Source organism: Aegilops tauschii, chromosome 3 (assembly GCF_002575655.3).
Source record: "Aegilops tauschii subsp. strangulata cultivar AL8/78 chromosome 3, Aet v6.0, whole genome shotgun sequence".
Lineage (NCBI taxonomy): Eukaryota > Viridiplantae > Streptophyta > Magnoliopsida > Poales > Poaceae > Aegilops > Aegilops tauschii.
Window position 1 is genome coordinate 457,647,772 of NC_053037.3, and position 13,214 is coordinate 457,660,985.

The following is a 13,214-nucleotide window of genomic DNA, read 5'->3' on the forward strand; positions in this document are numbered from 1 at the left end:
GAACCATGTCTATTGGTATATATGCATGAAGAAACTCCATGCAGATGGATCGTTTGGACTCACTTGATTTTGAATCACTTGAGACATGCAAATCATACCACATAGGCAAGATGACTGAAAAGCCTCGTTTTCAGTAAGATGGAACAAGAGAGCAACTTGTTGGAAGTAATACATTTTGATGTGTGCAGTCCAATGAGTGCTGAGGCATGCAGTGGATGTCGTTAAGTTCTAACTTCACTGATGATTTGAGTAGATGCTGAGAGTATTTACTTGATGAAACACAAGTCTGAATTATTGAAAGGTTCAAGTAATTTCAGAGTGAAGTTGAAGATCGTCGTGACAAGAGGATAAAATGTCTGTGATATGATCATAGAGATGAGTATCTGAGTTACGAGCAACGAGGGGAAAGGAGTAGATCTACATACCCTTGTAGCATAATTTAAAATTTTCCTACGCTCACCAAGATGAATCTATGGAGTCTACTAGCAACGAGGGGAAAGGAGTGCATCTACATACCCTTGTAGATCGCGAGCGGAAGCATTCCAATGAACGTGGATGACGGAGTCGTACTCGCCGTGATCCAAATCACCGATGACCGAGTGCCGAACGGACGGCACCTCCGCGTTCAACACACGTACGGTGCAGCGCCGTCTCCTCCTTCTTAATCTAGCAAGGGGGGAGGAGAGGTTGATGGAGATCCAACAGCACGACGGCGTGGTGGTGGATGTAGCGGGTCTCCGGCAGGGCTTCGCCAAGCTTCTGCGAGAGAGAGAGAGGTGTTGCAGGGGAGGAGGGAGGCGCCCAAGGCTTAGCTTTTGCTGCCCTCCCTTCCCCCCACTATATATAGGGCCAAGGGAGAGGGGGGGCGCAGCCTTGCCCCTTCCTCCAAGGAAGGGTGCGGCCAGGGGGGGAGTCCTTCCCCCCCAAGGCACCTCGGAGGTGCCTTCCCCCTTTAGGACTCTCCCTTTTTTTCTTATCTCTTGCGCATGGGCCTCTTGGGGCTGGTGCCCTTGGCCCATATAGGCCAAGGCGCACCCCTTACAGCCCATGTGGCCCCCCGGGGCTGGTGGACCCCCTTGGTGGACCCCCGGACCTCTTTCGGCACTCCCGGTACAATACCGATAAAGCGCGAAACTTTTCCGGCGACCAAAATAAGACTTCCCATATATAAATCTTTACCTTCGGACCATTCCGGAACCTCTCGTGACGTCCGGGATCTCATCCGGGACTCCAAACAACTTTCGGGTTTCCGCATACATATATCTCTACAACCCTACCGTCACCGGACCTTAAGTGTGTAGACCCTACGGGTTCGGGAGACATGCAGACATGACCGAGACGCCTCCCCGGTCAATAACCAACAGCGGGATCTGGATACCCATGTTGGCTCCCACATGTTCCACAATGATATCATCGGATGAACCACGGTGTCGAGGATTCAATCAATCCGTATGCAATTCCCTTTGTCAATCGGTATGTTACTTGCCCGAGATTCGATCGTCGGTATCCCAATACCTTGTTCAATCTCGTTACCGGCAAGTCTCTTTACTCGTACCGCAATGCATGATCCCGTGACTAACGCCTTAGTCACATTGAGCTCATTATGATGATGCATTACCGAGTGGGCCTAGAGATACCTCTCCGTCACACGGAGTGACAAATCCCAGTCTCGATCCGTGCCAACCCAACAGACACTTTCGGAGATACCCGTAATGCACCTTTATAGTCACCCAGTTACGTTGTGACGTTTGGCACACCCAAAGCACTCCTACGGTATCCAGGAGTTGCACGATCTCATGGTCTAAGGAAAAGATACTTGACATTGGAAAAGCTCTAGCAAACGAAACTACACGATCTTTTATGCTATGCTTAAGTTGGGTCTTGTCCATCACATCATTCTCCTAATGATGTGATCCCGTTATCAATGACATCCAATGTCCATAGTCAGGAAACCATGACTATCTGTTGATCAACGAGCTAGTCAACTAGAGGCTTACTAGGGACAGGTTGTGGTCTATGTATTCACACATGTATTACGATTTCCGGACAATACAATTATAGCATGAATAATAGACAATTACCATGAACAAAGAAATATAATAATAACCATTTATTATTGCCTCTAGGGCATATTTCCAACAGTCTCCCACTTGCACTAGAGTCAATAATCTAGTTCACATCACCATGTGATTAACACTCACTGGTCACATCACCATGTGACCAACATCTAAAGAGTTTACTAGAGTCAACGATCTAGTTCACATCACTATGTGATTATCACTCAATGTGTTCTGGTTTGGTCATGTTATGCTTGTGAGAGATGTTATTAGTCAACGGGTCTGAACCTTTCAGAACCGTGTGCTTTACGAATATCTATGTCATCTTGTGGATGCTACCACGCGCTATTTGGAGCCATTTCAAATAATTGCTCTACTATACGAATCCGGTTTACTACTCAGAGTCATCCGGATTAGTGTCAAAGTTCGCATCGACGTAACCCTTTACGACGAACTCCTTTCCACCTCCATAATCGAGAAAATTCCTTAATCCACTAGGTGCTAAGGATAAGTTCGACCGCTGTCATGAGATCCTTTCCCGGATCACCATTGTACCCTCTTGACCAACTCATGGCAAGGCACACTACATGTGCGGTACACAGCATAGCATACTATAGAGCCTATGTCTAAAGCATAGGGGACGACCTTCGTCCTTTCTCTATCTTCTGCTGTGGTCAGGTCTTGAGTCTCACTCAATACTCAGACCTTGTAACACAGCCAAGAACTCCTTCTTTGCTGATCTATTTTGAACTCTTTCAAAATCATGTCAAGGTGTGCTGTCTTTTGAAAGTATCATCAGGCGTCTTGATCTATCTCTATGGATCTTGATGCCCAATATGTAAGTAGCTTTATCCAGGTCTTCCTTTGAAAAACTCCTTTCAAACAACCCTTTATGCTTTCCAGAAATTTTACATCATTTCGGATCATCAATATGTCATTCACATATACTTACCAGAAATGTTGTAGCGCTCCCACTCACTTTATTGTAAATACAAGTTTCTAACAAACTTTGTATAAACCCAAAAACTTTGATCACCCCATCAAAGCGTATATTCTGACTCCGAGATGCTTGCTCTGATCCATGGAAGGATCGCTGGAGCTAGCATACCTTTTAGCATCCTTAGGATCGACAAAACCTTTCTGATTGTATCACATACAACCTTTCCTTACGAGAACTGGTAAGGAAACTTGTTTTGACATCCATCTGCCAGATTTCATAAATGTAGCTAATGCTAACATGATTCCGACGGACCTAAGCATCGCTACGGATGAGAAAAACTCATCGTAGTCAACTCCTTGAACTTGTGAAAATACTCTTTGCCACAAGTCGAGCTTCATAGACGGTAACATTACCGTCCATGTCCATCTTCTTCTTAAAGATCCATTTATCTCAATGGCTTGCCGATCATCGGGCAAGTTCACCAAAGTCCATGCTTTGTTCTGATACATGGATTCTATCTCGGATTTCATGGCCTCGAGCCATTCGTCGGAATATGGGTCTACCATCGCTTCTCCATAGCTCGTAGGTTCATTGTTGTCTAGCAACATGACTTCCAAGACAGGATCACGCATTACTCTGAAGTAGTGCGCATCCTCGTCATCCTATGAGGTTTGGTAGTGACTTTATCCGAAGTTTCATGATCACTATCATAAGCTTCCACTTCAATTGGTGTAGGTGCCACAGGAACAACTTCCTGTGCCCTGCTACACACTAGTTGAAGCGACGGTTCAATAACCTTATCAAGTCTCCACCATCCTCCCACTCAATTCTTTCGAGAGAAACTTTTCCTCGAGAAAGGACTCGTTTCTAGAAGCAATTACTTTTGCTTCCAGATAGGAGGTATACCCAACTGTTTTTGGGTATTCTATGAAGATGCATTTATCCGCTTTGGGTTCGAGCTTATCAGCCTGAAACTTTTTCACATAAGCATCGCAGCCCCAAACTTTTAAGAAACGACAACTTAGGTTTCTATAAACGGTGTCGTCTCAACGGAATTGCGTGGTGCCCCTTTTAAAGTGAATGCGGTTGTCTCTAATGCCTAACCCATAAATGATAGTGGTAATTTGATAAGAAACATCATGGTATGCACCATATCCAATAGGGTGCAGTTATGATGTTCGGACACACCATCACACTATGGTGTTCCAGGCGGTATTAATTGTGAAACACTTTCCACAATGTCTCAATTGTGTGCCAAACTCGTATCTCAGATACTCATCTCTATGATCATATCACAGACATTTTATCCTCTTGTCACGACGATCTTCAACTTCACTCTGAAATTGCTTGAACCTTTCAATAATTCAGACTAGTGTTTCATCAAGTAAATACACTCAGCATCTACTCAAATCATCTGTGAAGTAAGAACATAACGATATCCACTGCATGCCTCAGCATTCATTGGACTGCATACATCAAAATGTATTACTTCCAATAAATTGCTCTCTTGTTCCATCTCACTGAAAACGAGGCCTTTCAGTCATCTTGCCCATGTGGTATGATTTGCATGTCTCAAGTGATTCATAATCAAGTGAGTCCAAACGATCCATCTGTATGGAGTTTCTTCATGCATATATACCAATAGACATGGTTCGCATGTCTCAATCTTTTCAAAAATGAGTGAGTCCAAAGATCCACCTACATGGAGCTTCTTCATGCGTTCTACACCAATATGACTCAAGTGGCAGTGCCACAAGTATGTGGTACTATCATTACTATCTTATATCTTTTGGCATGAACATGTATATCACTACGATCGAGATTCATTTTAGGTGCAAGACCATTGAAGGTATTATTCAAATAAACAGAGTAACCATTATTCTCCTTAAATGAATAACCGTTTTGCGGTAAACATAATCCAATCATGTTCAGCGCAACCACCAAATCTCGATGGTAGAGGGAGCATGCGATGCTTGATCACATCAACCTTGGAAACACTTCCAACACATATCGTCATCTCACCTTTAGCTAGTCTCCATTTATTCCGCAGCTTTTATTTCGAGTTACTAACACTTAGCAACCGAACCAGTATCTAATACCCTGGTGCTGCTAGGAGTACTAGTAAAGTACACATTCATATAACGTATATCCAATATACTTTGTCGACCTTGCCTGCCTTCTCATCTACCAAGTATCTAGGGTAGTACTGCTTCAGTGACCGTTCCTCTCATTACAGAAGCACTTAGTCTCGGGTTTGGGTTCAACCTTGGGATTCTTCACTAGAGCAGCAAACGACTTGCTGTTTCATGAAGTATCCCTTTTGCCCTTGCCCTTCTTAAACTAGTGGTTTTACTAACCATCAACAATTGATGCTCCTTCTTGATTTCTACTCTCGCGGTGTCAAACATCGCGAATAGCTCAAGGATCATCATAACTATCCTTGATATGTTATAGTTCATCACGAAGCTCTACTAGCTTGGTGGCAGTGACTATGGAGAACTATCACTATCTCATCTGGGAGATTAACTCCCACTCGATTCAAGCGATTGTGGCACTCAGACAATCTGAGCACACGCTCAACGATTGAGCTTTTCTCCCTTAGTTTGCAGGCTTTAAGAAACTTGTCAGAGGTCTCATACCTCTTGACGTGGGCACTAGTCTGAAATCCCAATTTCAGTCTTCGGAACATCTCACATGTTCTGCGACGTTTCAGAAACGTCTTTGGTGCCACAATTCTAAACCGCACCGAACTATCACGTAGTTATCAAAACGTGTATGTCAGATGTTTTGTAACATCTACAGACGACGCTGAGGTTCAGCACACCGAGCGGTGCATTAAGGACATAAGCCTTCTGTGCAGCAATGAGGACAATCCTCAGTTTACGGACCCAGTCCGCATAATTGCTACTACCAACTTTCAACTAAATTTTCTCTAGGAACATATCTTAACCAGTAGAACTAAAGCGCAAGCCATGACATAATTTGCAAATACTTTTTGACTATGTTCATGATAATGAAGTTCATCTGATTATGAACTCCCACTCAGATAGACATCCCTCTAGTCATCTAAGTGAAACATGATCCGAGTTCAACTAGGCCGTGTCCGATCATCACGTGAGACGGACTAGTCAAGATCGGTGAACATCTCCATGTTGATCGTATCTTCTATACGACTCATGCTCGACCTTTCGGTCCTCCGTGTTCCGAGGCCATGTCTGTACATGCTAGGCTCGTCAAGTCAACCTAAGTGTATTGCGTGTGTTCCGAGGCCATGTCTGTACATGCTAGGCTCGTCAACACCCGTTGTATTCGAACGTAAGAATCTATCACACCCGATCATCACGTGGTGCTTCGAAACGACGAACCTTCGCAACGGTGCACAGTTAGGGTGAACACTTTCTTGAAATTATTATAAGGGATCATCCTACTTGCTACCGTCGTTCTAAGCAAATAAGATGCAAAAACATGATAAACATCACATGCAATCAAATAGTGACATGATATGGCCAATATCATCATGCTCCTTTGATCTCCATCTTCGGGGCACCATGATCATCTTTGTCACCGGCATGACACCATGATCTCCATCATCATGATCTCCATCATTGTGTCTTCATGAAGTTGTCACGCCAACGATTACTTCTACTTCTATGGCCAACTCGTTTAGCAACAAAGTAAAGTAATTTACATGGCGTTATTCAATGACTCGCAGGTCATGCAAAATAATAAAGACAACTCCTATGGCTCCTGCCGGTTGTCATACTCATCGACATGCAAGTCGTGATTCCTATTACAAGAATATGATCAATCTCATACATCACATATATCATTCATCACATCTTCTGGCCATATCATATCACATAGCACTTGCTGCAAAAACAAGTTAGACGTCCTCTAATTGTTGTTGCAAGTTTTTACGTGGTTTGTAGGTTTCTAGCAAGAACGTTTCTTACCTACGTATGACCACAACGTGATTTGCCAATTTCTATTTACCCTTCATAAGGACCCTTTTCATCGAATCTGTTCCGACTAAAGCAGGAGAGACAGACACCCGCTAGCCACCTTATGCATCTAGTGCATGTCAGTCGGTGGAACCTGTCTCACGTAAGAGTACGTGTAAGGTCGGTCCGGGCCGCTTCATCCTACAATGCCGCCGAAACAAGAAAAGACTAGTAGCGGCAAGAAGAATTGGCAAACTCAACGCCCACAACTACTTTGTGTTCTACTCGTGCATAGTAACTACGCATAGACCTGGCTCATGATGCCACTGTTGGGAATCGTAGCATAATTTAAAATTTTCCTACGCTCACCAAGATGCATCTATGGAGTCTAATAGCAACGAGGGGAAAGGAGTGCATCTACATACCCTTGTAGATCGCGAGCGGAAGCGTTCCAATGAACGTGGATGACGGAGTCGTACTCGCCGTGATCCAAATCACTGATGACCGAGTGCCGAACGGACGGCACCTCCGCGTTCAACACACGTACGGTGCAGCGACGTCTCCTCCTTCTTGATCCAGCAAGGGGGGAGGAGAGGTTGATGGAGATCCAACAGCACGACGGCGTGGTGGTGGATGTAGCGGGTCTCCGGCAGGGCTTCGCCAAGCTTCTGCGAGAGAGAGAGAGAGAGAGGTGTTGCAGGGGAGGAGGGAGGCGCCCAAGGCTTAGCTTTTGCTGCCCTCCCTTCCCCCCACTATATATAGGGACAAGGGAGAGGGGGGGCGCAGCCTTGCCCCTTCCTCCAAGGAAGGGTGCGGCCAGGGGGGAGTCCTTCCCCCCAAGGCACCTCGGAGGTGCCTTCCCCCTTTAGGACTCTCCCTTTTTTTCTTATCTCTTGCGCATGGGCCTCTTGGGGCTGGTGCCCTTGGCCCATATAGGCCAAGGCGCACCCCTTACAGCCCATGTGGCCCCCCGGGGCTGGTGGACCCCCGGACCTCTTTCGGCACTCCCGGTACAATACCGATAAAGCGCGAAACTTTTCCGGCGACCAAAATAAGACTTCCCATATATAAATCTTTACCTCCGGACCATTCCGGAACCTCTCATGACGTCCGGGATCTCATCCGGGACTCCGAACAACTTTCGGGTTTCCGCATACATATATCTCTACAACCCTAGCGTCACCGGACCTTAAGTGTGTAGACCCTACGGGTTCGGGAGACATGCAGACATGACCGAGACGCCTCTCCGGTCAATAACCAACAACGGGATCTGGATACCCATGTTGGCTCCCACATGTTCCACGATGATATCATCGGATGAACCACGGTGTCGAGGATTCAATCAATCCGTATGCAATTCCCTTTGTCAATCGGTATGTTACTTGCCCGAGATTCGATCGTCGGTATCCCAATACCTTGTTCAATCTCGTTACCGGCAAGTCTCTTTAATCGTACCGCAATGCATGATCCCGTGACTAACGCCTTAGTCACATTGAGCTCATTATGATGATGCATTACCGAGTGGGCCCAAAGATACCTCTCCGTCACACGGAGTGACAAATCCCAGTCTCGATCCGTGCCAACCCAACAGACACTTTCGGAGATACCCGTAATGCACCTTTATAGTCACCCATTTACGTTGTGACGTTTGGCACACCCAAAGCACTCCTACGGTATCCGGGAGTTGCACGATCTCATGCTCTAAGGAAAAGATACTTGACATTGGAAAAGCTCTAGCAAACGAAACTACACGATCTTTTATGCTATGCTTAAGTTGGGTCTTGTCCATCACATCATTCTCCTAATGATGTGATCCCGTTATCAATGACATCCAATGTCCATAGTCAGGAAACCATGACTATCTGTTGATCAACGAGCTAGTCAACTAGAGGCTTACTAGGGACAGGTTGTGGTCTATGTATTCACACATGTATTACGATTTCCGGACAATACAATTATAGCATGAATAATAGACAATTACCATGAACAAAGAAATATAATAATAACCATTTATTATTGCCTCTAGGGCATATTTCCAACATTTGGCACACAATTAAGACATTGTGGAAAGTGTTTCACAATTAATACCGCCTGGAACACCATAGTGTGATGGTGTGTCCGAACATCATAACTGCACCCTATTGGATATGGTGCATATCATAATGTCTCTTATCGAATTACCACTATCGTTTATGGGTTAGGCATTAGAGACAACCGCATTCACTTTAAAAGGGGCAACACGCAATTCCGTTGAGACGACACCGTTTAGAGAAACCTAAGTTGTCGTTTCTTAAAAGTTTGGGGCTGCGCAGCTTATGTGAAAAAGTTTCAAGCTGATAAGCTCGAACCCAAAGCGGATAAATACATCTTCATAGAAAACCCAAAACAGTTGGGTATACCTCCTATTTCAGATCTGGAAGCAAAAGTAATTGTTTCTAGAAACGAGTCCTTTCTCGAGGAAAAGTTTCTCTCGAAAGAATTGAGTGGGAGGATGGTGGAGACTTGATAAGGTTATTGAACCGTCACTTCAACTAGTGTGTAGCAGGGCACAGGAAGTTGTTCCTGTGGCACCTACACCAATTGAAGTGGAAGCTTATGATAGTGATCATGAAACTTCGGATCAAGTCACTACCAAACCTCGTAGGACGACGAGGATGCGTGCTACTTCAGAGTGGTACGTGATCCTGTCTGAGATATCATGTTGTTGGCCAATACTGAACCTACGAGCTATGGAGAAGCGATGGTGGGCCCATATTCCGACAAATGGTTAGAAGCCATAAAATCCGAGAGGATCCATGTATGAAAACAAAGTATAGACTTTGAGAGTACTACTTGATGGTCGTAAGGCTGTTGAGGTAAATGGATCTTTAAGAAGAAGACGGACATGGACGGTAATGTTACCGTCTATGAAGCTCGACTTGTGGCAAAGAGTATTTCCACAAGTTCAAGGAGTTGACTACGATGAGATTTTCTCATCCGTAGCGGTGCTTAAGTCCGTCGGAATCATGTTAGCATTAGCTGCATTTGTGATATCTGGCAGATGGATGTCAAAACAAGTTTCCTTACTAGTTTTCGTAAGGAAAGGTTGTATGTGATACAATCAGAAAGTTTTTGTCGATCCTAAGGATGCTAAAAGGTATGCTAGCTCCAGCGATCCTTCCATGGATTAGAGCAAGCATCTCGGAGTCAGAATATACACTTTGATGGAGTGATCAAAGTTTTTGGGTTTATACAAAGTTTGTTAGAAACTTGTATTTACAATAAAGTGAGTGGGAGCGCTACAACATTTCTGATAAGTATATGTGAATGACATATTGTTGATCCGAAATGATGTAAAATTTCTGGAAAGCACAAAGGGTTGTTTGAAAGGAGTTTTTCAAAGGAAGACCTGGATAAAAGCTACTTACATATTGGGCATCAAGATCTATAGAGATAGATCAAGACGCCCGATGATACTTTCAAAGAACGCACACCTTGACATGATTTTGAAAGAGTTCAAAATAGATCAGCAAAGAAGGAGTTCTTGGTTGTGTTACAAGGTGTGAGTATTGAGTAAGACTCAAGACCTGACCACAGCAGAAGAGAGAGAAAGGACGAAGGTCGTCCCCTATGCTTTAGACGTAGGCTCTACAGTATGCTATGCTGTGTACCGCACATGAAGTGTGCCTTGCCATGAGTTGGTCAAGGGGTACAATAGTGACCCGGGAATGGATCACGTGACAGCGGTCGAACTTATCCTTAGTACCTAGCGGACTAAGGAAATTTCTCGATTATGGAGGTGAAAAGGAGTTCGTCGTAAAGGGTTACGTCGATGCGAACTTTGACACTAATCCGGATGACCCTGAGTAGTAAACCGGATTCGTATAGTAGAGCAATTACTTGAAATGGCTCCAACTAGCGCGTGGTAGCATCCACAAAGATGACATAGATATTCGTAAAGCACACACGGATCTGAAAGGTTCAGACCCGTTGACTAATAACCTCTCTCACAAGCATAACATGATCAAACCAGAACTCATTGAGTGTTAATCACATAGTGATGTGAACTAGATTGTTGACTCTAGTGAACTCTTTGGATGTTGGTCACATGGTGATGTGACCTATGACTGTTAATCACATGGTGATGTGGACTAGATTATTGACTCTAGTGCAAGTGGGAGACTGTTAGAAATATGCCCTAGAGGCAATAATAAATTGGTTATTATTATATTTCCTTGTTCATGATAATCGTTTATTATCCATGCTAGAATTGTATTGATAGGAAACTCAGATACATGTGTGGATAAATAGACAACACCATGTCCCTAGTAAGCCTCTAGTTGACTAGCTCGTTGATCAATAGATGGTTACGGTTTCCTGACCATGGACATTGGATGTCGTTGATAACGGGATCACATCGTTAGGAGAATGATGTGATGGACAAGACCCAATCCTAAGCCTAGCACAAGATCGTGTAGTTCGTTTGCTCAGAGCTTTTCTAATGTCAAGTATCATTTCCTTAGACCATGAGATTGTGCAACTCCCGGATACCGTAGGAATGCTTTGGGTGTGCCAAACGTCACAACGTAACTGGGTGGCTATAAAGGTGCACTACGGGTATCTCCGAAAGTGTCTGTTGGGTTGGCACGAATCGAGACTGGGATTTGTCACTCCGTGTAAACGGAGAGGTATCTCTGGGCCCACTCGGTAGGACATCATCATAATGTGCACAATGTGACCAAGGATTTGATCACGGGATGATGTGAGTTACGGAACGAGTAAAGAGACTTGCCGGTAACGAGATTGAACAAGGTATAGGGATACCGACGATCGAATCTCGGGCAAGTAACATACCGTTAGACAAAGGGAATTGCATACGGGATTGATTGAATCCCCGACATCGTGGTTCATCCGATGAGATCATCGTGGAACATGTGGGAGCCAACATGGGTATCCAGATCCCGCTGTTGGTTATTGACCGGAGAACGTCCCGGTCATGTCTGCATGGTTCCCGAACCCGTAGGGCCTACACGCTTAAGGTTCGATGACGCTAGGGTTATAGGGAAAGTATGTACGTGGTTACCGAATGTTGTTCGGAGTCCCGGATGAGATCCCGGACGTCACGAGGAGTTCCGGAATGGTCCGGAGGTAAAGATTTATATATGGGAAGTCCTGTTTTGGTCACCGGAAAAGTTTCGGGTGAAATCGGTAATGTACCGGGACCACCGGGAGGGTCCCCGGGGTCCACCAAGTGGGCCACCAGCCCCAGAAGGCTGCGTGGGCTAAGTGTGGGAGGGGACCAGCCCCAGGTGGGCTGGTGCGCCCCCCCAACAAGGCCCAAGGCGCATGGGAGAGTGGGAGGGGGCAAACCCTAGGTCCAGATGGGCCTTAGGGCCCATCTAGGGGGGCGCCCCCCTCTCCTCCCCTTGGCCGCCCCCCCTTGATGGGATCTAGGGCTGGACGCCTCCTCTTGGGGGTGGAAACCCTAAGGGGGGCGCAGCCCCCTCCCCCCTATATATAGTTGAGGTTTGGGCTGCCCAAGACACACGAGAACGTCTCTTTTTCAGTGCAGCCCTACCCCTCTCCCTCCTCCTCCTCTCCCGCAGTGCTTGGCGAAGCCCTGCGGGATTTCCACGTTCCTCCACCACCACCACGCCGTCGTGCTGCTGCTGGATGGAGTCTTCCCAACCTCTCCCTCTCTCCTTGCTGGATCAAGGCGTGGGAGACGTCACCGGGCTGCACGTGTGTTGAACGCGGAGGCACCGTTCCTCGGTGCTTAGATCGGAATCAACCGCGATCTGAATCGCTACGAGTACGACTCCCTCATCCGCGTTCTTGCAACGCTTCCGCATCGCGATCTACAATGGTATGTAGATGCACTCCCCTTCCCCTCGTTGCTAGATTACTCCATAGATTGATCTTGGTGATGCGTAGAAAATTTTGAATTTCCGCTACGTTCACCATCACAATGCCCCTCTGGCGGAGCGCCGGAAAAGGCCCCAAGATGGGATCTCACGGGTACAGAAGGTTGCGGCGGTGGAAATAGGGTTTTGGCTCCGTATCTGATGTTTCCAGGGTATATGGGTATATATAGGAGGAAGAAGTACGTCGGTGGAGCAACATGGGGCCCACAAGGGTGGAGGGCGCGCCCAGCGGGGTAGGCGCGCCCGCTGCCTCGTGCTCTCCTTGTTGATTGCTTTACGTAGACTCCAAGTCCTCTGGATCACGTTCGTTCCGAAAATCACGTTCCCGAAGGTTTCATTCCGTTTGGACTCCGTTTGATATCCTTTTCCTTCG